The sequence below is a fragment of the Lepisosteus oculatus genome, unplaced genomic scaffold (assembly GCF_040954835.1).
Source record: "Lepisosteus oculatus isolate fLepOcu1 unplaced genomic scaffold, fLepOcu1.hap2 HAP2_SCAFFOLD_56, whole genome shotgun sequence".
In the NCBI taxonomy this organism is placed as follows: domain Eukaryota; kingdom Metazoa; phylum Chordata; class Actinopteri; order Semionotiformes; family Lepisosteidae; genus Lepisosteus; species Lepisosteus oculatus.
In genome coordinates, this window is record NW_027168106.1 from 1,135,674 (window position 1) to 1,142,023 (window position 6,350).

Genomic DNA, 6,350 nt, shown 5'->3' on the forward strand with positions numbered 1-6,350 from the left:
CTGTCTCCTACTGAGTCAGCATGCAGCATTCAACACCATTAGGTTTAATATTAAAAAGTTGTTTATTTCCTGAATTGTTTTTTTTTTATTCTTTTCTATTAGACCATACTAGACTGTGCAGGATATCATTTATTTGCCATTTTTGCCTTTTCCAGATACCTGGGAAACAAAGCTCATATCTCATTTGCCAATGGAGCCCAGTCCTAAGCCTGGTGCTCTGTCCCCCTCCCCGAAGGACACAGACTCGAATCGACCCGCGCCCTTAAGGCAACAGGATCTGATTTCCACGTACTGCCCGCCTCCCAAGATACAGCTTCTGAAGGACACCTTCCAAGAGAAACTGATGCAGGAAAAGGAGAAAAAAATGATCGCCATGTACAATCGGCGGCAGGAGGCAGCTCTACAGAAGATGAGAAAATGTTTCCAATATGTCAAATACGCTGCGGAGAAGAAGATGGGGAACAGCTATCGCTTCCAAGCCCAACAGGGCCCCGAGAAGAACATTGTGGGGTATGATCGGTCTTACCCCCTGAAGCCTATGGGTAACAGGAAAGTCTCCGGCCCTGGTGAGGTTCGGGCTGTGGACCGCCCGGACGCACAGAGTGATTCCTTGTTTGCCCCCACCCCGCCTCAGGATGGTCATGAGAGGCCCTGCGAGAGGCCGGGCAGGAGGGGCTCAAGAGTACGCAAACCTAAGGACAGGACTGTCCTCCCCATGGTGGCGACCCCTCCAGGGCAATGCCCTTCTCATGCCAATGGGAAGGAGCACTTTCAGTTGCAAGAGGAGCTACGAAAAGTGGCCGAGGCAGAGGCCGCGCTGAAGGAGGAGCATCGCCGGAGGGAGGCCAGCCTGCAGGATGAGATGCGCCGGAAGGAGGCCATGATGAAGGACGAGATTCGCCAGAAGGAGGCCATGATGCAGGCGAAGCTCTTCAGAGCTCAGGAGGAGCTGAGGATGGTTCCGAGAGAGATGGAAGACTCCAGAGAGGTGGCCGGAAGGGAAAATAGAGGCGAGGCAGAGCGAGCTTTGCCCCAGAGGACCATGGGCCAACCACCGCTCTAAGGCCGTGCCTCTTCTGACCTGCAGAATGGAGAAGCAAAAAGCCTTCACTCCAAGGAAAGCCCTTCCTATCAGAGGAGACAACCTTGATTATGGTTCTCCAATGGAAGATGGCGGATGCGCAGAATCGCACTTTCCCTCTGCGCTTTCCCATCAGGAGAGACGTCAAGTGAGCCCTTGCAGCCGTGGGCTAGAAGACGTCCCCTGTGGAAGGAGAAAGTATCTCAAGAAAGCAAGGCTCCCTGAAAGCGACGTGTCAGCGGCACAGGCCGCGCAGGGCCACTTCAGAAATAACACCACATGTCTGGATGAACAAACTCTGTCAGTGGAAAACAGATATTTGTCCCCTACAAGTCTGATGTGCCCTACCGCTGAGCAATTTCCATATGAGAATAGCCAGAGTGGAAACCCTCAGCTGGTGCCCTGTGAACTGTGTCACGGGAAGTTTGCTGTAGAGAGGCTGGAGAAACACAGCAAGATCTGCAAGAAGCTTCAGAATTCAAAGAGGAAGGTTTTTGACTCTTTCAAGCACAGGGCCAAGGGAACAGAACTGGAGACATACATCCATAAGAAGAAGGTTAAACCGCCAATCGTGGTAAGGGCTATCCTTAAACTCTTTCCAAGCTTCCCTTTTTTTCTCCTAGAGTCAGACTCAGCTTATAAATCAATGTAGACAATAAATAAGTGTTTTATGAAGTACTCTTCTGAAAAACTGCCGCAAAGGCACATTTGCCAGACAGAATAAATGTGTCTTAGTGACTTCTGAATTCTGTTGTAAAAATCTACATATCAAGCAAATAGCACTCACAGGAAACAAAACCATAACTACGTAAATTGTACTCTCTACCCAATGACCTGAAAGGTGGCCCCAGAAAGCTACGTTATTACTGTATTGATATTTTCTTGCCTTGTGAATGGTTTGCGACCAGACTGTGTACGCAGTGCTAGTCTGGACTTTTTCTGGAAGCTGTTTTATTGGTTTCATTTCCTGTTCCCAGCTGAGAAAGAACAACTGGAGGCAGAAGCACGAGGATTTCATTCGGAGCATCAAACAGGCCAGGGAGGTGCAGCAGGTGATCACGCAAGGAGGGAAAGTTGTGAACCTGCCCCAGCCCCCCGCGAATCCAAACCCCGACTACGTGCCCTGCCCTCACTGCGGCCGGCGCTTTGCCCCCAGGCCGGCACAGAGGCACATCCCCAAGTGTCAGCACATCAGGAGCCGCCCTCCTCCTCCTCCTCGCAGATGAAAATTGATGTGAAGAAGAGCAAAAGAGTCATGATCTTGGCTCACGACTCACGTCCTGCTTTTTCTTTTTAGAAACACATTTAGCACAGTTCATCCGTATGATGATGAAAAAAAATGTTACCTTATTTTAATTAAATGATTTTTTTTTGGTGGACTGGTGTTTGCATAGCTGTGGTTATTTCAGTTTTTCTCTTATCATTCATACACCTTGACCTCCTAAAAATAATTTTTCAACCTGGAACGTACAATTAGCAGGCAATAGAACAGGTCACATTGGTCTTGGAACCATCAAAAAGCAGTATTCACACATTCTCGGCATCAATTTTCCTTAAAAACAACTGAAAAAGCAAGGTAAAGAGTGATTGATTTTTTTAATGAAAGTTATTTGATTTAATTTATTTAATTTTCATAATATTTGAAATATGTTGGGATTAATGTGACTCAATATTATCTGCAGCTCTTACACTCCAGGCACCTGATAAAGTGGAACGCAGTGTCTTTGCCTTACATGGCGCTCAGCTCTTCCTCAATCCCAGCAGAAGCACCAGCAGAAGCAGCAGCCTCCGGGTCCTGCCTCATGCACAGCTTAAAATGCAACACCAAGTAATACAACAAACAACAGGGAAAACCATTCACGATCAGACACATCCGTTGATTGCTGGCTCTCAGTAAAGGGACATTGCATCATTACATCACAAAATAGACTACATTTCAAGGTTAAAGAATTACCATGTTCTGCGATTCAGAACGAGGCAGCAAAACTTCCTATAATCTGTTGTGGCCCTATGACATTGTAAAGGAGCAGGCTTGTGAATACATCTCGTTTAATCCAATGGAAATATAACTCTCAACTTTTTTACGTTTTTGCCAATAAATAATACTACATTGTTAACTCTGCATAAAGAACCTTGGAATGGAACGTTTTTTGCAGTGAATTGTTTGCTGCATAACCTATACCCTTTCTCTCCTACATCACATTGCATTAGTCATTACAGTGATTAGTGAGCAGGAAGGGCTGCATCACATCGCAATTTGTGTGGAACTTGAATGCGAATTTGTTACAACATGGCGTAACTTACAGTCCTTTCACAAAATTCATGATTTTGTGCTCAATTTTGAGTTTGTAAAGTCTTTCTATAATGTCAATGATTTTATTTTGTGACTGAAATTAAATAATTTTGTGTCTGCAAAATTGGGACTGTAGTTCCACCTTAACCTACTAGTACTGTATGTCTTTGGACTGTGGGAAGAAACTGGAGCACCTGGAAGAAATCCACACAAATGAAGGGAGAACATACAATTCCATCCAGACTGCACCCCAGGAATTGAACCCAGGACCCCAGCTCTGTGAACCACAGTGCCAGCTCATTGCTATAGTCATTATAATTAATGTCAAAACTCATTTGCAAATGAGCAGCCTGGGATCCAAAAGGATCAAGACAAGGATCCAAACAAAGCACTATCCCAAAGCTTGGCTTTGTACCGTATATAATACAGGGCTTGATGCAGAAGGCAGATAATCAAAGTCCATGCAATAATTGCTAAGGGAAAGTGACTTTGTGTTCTTGGAGGGAAGTCACTCAACACGGAGCTGTGTTAGTGAAATGATTGTTCTGATGTACGGCTGATGTCCAAACACTGAAAACATGATTGTGTATGCAATCGCACTCCTGAGCTCCATTGGGTATGGTTAAAATAACTTTTTATAGTTCATCACATTCAAAGTGTGTGTACTTGATGAAAGTGTAACACGCATTTGGAGGAGTTATTCAGGATTTTCTTTCATTCAACTATTTCAAGACCGATTATTTTCAGATGTTGTAGTATACGTGAATAATGAAAGGCCTTCATATTACACAATGAAGGAATGACTTCGCAGGTGTGAAGAATAAAAGATTAATTCAGCTCACTTTGGGGAGTTTCACAATGGCCCTCCTTATAGAAATGTGGGTTTGATTAAAGGAGTGAAGAAAAAGCACTGAATAATATTTGCTTCTGTAAACGTAATCATCTCAAAATATGGTTGAAGAAATTGAAGAAGGTTAAACATAATCCAAAACGTATAAGGTCAATTTAAGTACAACCAGAATTCTAGTGTTTATGCAATGCATCTGTGGGTTGATATGAAATATGGCCGTACTTAAACTAAACGAGGTTATCGAGAGCATATTCCGAATACGGCTTTGGCCAGTTGTACTGTGAACTGCGAGGAGCGTATCTTATCCTGAACTGGCTGTGCGAATACCGTCCTCTGCTGGCAGAAGGAATAGATTACAACGGCACTGTATTGGCGATTAGTCCTATTGCTAGAATATTGAAACAACAAGGAGTCCGCGGAGTCAAGCAATGCTGAATAAACAAGTACCTGAAATTCAATAGGATTTTGTGTATTGATTACAAATAGGTGTGGAATTCTCATGTACAGTGGTATTCATGGATTCCTTACACAAGCAGCAGTTGTTATGATGCTTTCGTAATCTGAATATAAATCTGTTATCTACTTAAAACTGTAATTATTGAATAGATTAATGTCTTTGAAATGCTTCATTAACTGGGCAGTTTCCATGTTTGGAAATGTTTTTATTTTGATTGCTGATTGCTAGATACTGTATGTTTAATAGGCATGCTGTTAATATTTTCTACAAGAGCCAAATAAGACAGTTATGCTGTAGTAAGTTCTATATAAGTTATATAACATAAGTTATATTTTGTTCTGAGGTCAATTTGAATCTCATACTAAATAACTGGTGTCCTTTTATCTGAGAAACACTACCTGATTGATCACCTGATGCCTAGAAATTAGCATGCACAGTAGCCCAGCGTTTAGCATTGCTAGCTCACAGTGCTGAGGCCCTGGGTACACTTCTGGACCTGGGGTGCTATCTGTATGGAGCTTGTATGTTCTCCCCATGTTTGCATGAGTTTGCTTTGGGTGCTCCGGCTTCCTCCCACAGTTCAAAGAACTACTGGTAGGTTAATTGGCTTCTGGGATAATTGGTGAGTGTCTGTGTCTTCCCTGCATTGGACTACCATCCAGTCCCAGGTATCTCCTGCTTATTACTTTCTGAGGCTCTGGCTCCCCCGTGCCCCGCGACCCCCTGACCCCCTGACCCTGAATTGGATGAAGCGGTTAGAAAATGGGTGGTTTCTGTTATGCTCTGGTCATGCTCTGCCATAGCAACAACTTGTAAAAAATGCAGATGCTAGGATTTAACTCAAAGAAGGAGCTCAGATTACTGTGTTGGCATCACTGTACAGGTGTCCGGTTTGTTTTAGAACATGTGCTAAAATCTTATTTACTAACTTCTAGACTTTTTACCCCCCATATCAGCCTGCAGGTGCACAGTGGTCTGTGGACACCCTCCTTGCTCTGTCGTAAAACAGGAAATAAAAAGCAACTGGTTTTGACTTTAATGCACTGAGACTGTGGAACTCACAGAACTCTCTTGTCAGAAAGGCAGCTTCTAACAGCTTTTAAGTGAAGACTAAGAACACTTTTCTATTTTATTAAAATAGATTATATATGTTTTGTTTAAATATATGTTATAAATGTTAAAACGACAGCTCGTATAAGCTTGTATTTTTACCTTTCGATCATTTTTATAATTGCTTTGAGTTGCTTTTACCATGATAAACAGTACAAAATATGAGGTGTTGAACTTGTCTAAAGTTTTAAAGCGCTTTATGACGTAAAGTGTGATGACAGTCCTTGGCGGTCTATGTAACAATTCTTCTTGAAGTAGGTCATCGGGCCAACAGTATACAAACATTACAGCTCAAGTGCTTTTGTATCTGAACGCTTTTAGGTAAGTTATTTAGCAGCTGCGGTATTAATCGTGATTTTAATGGCAAATTCAATTGCAGGTAAAATAAAAATGGCGGATAACTTTCTTTCTAGCTTCGTGAAGCGGTCGCGCCACATTATACATATATACCATAATAAGAAACATAATATGTACAGTAGAATTTTTCACTTTAAGCTGGCATTATCCAGAACCGGGTCAGGGAACGGACCCGGACCGTGCAGTGTGGTCCGTCGGCCTT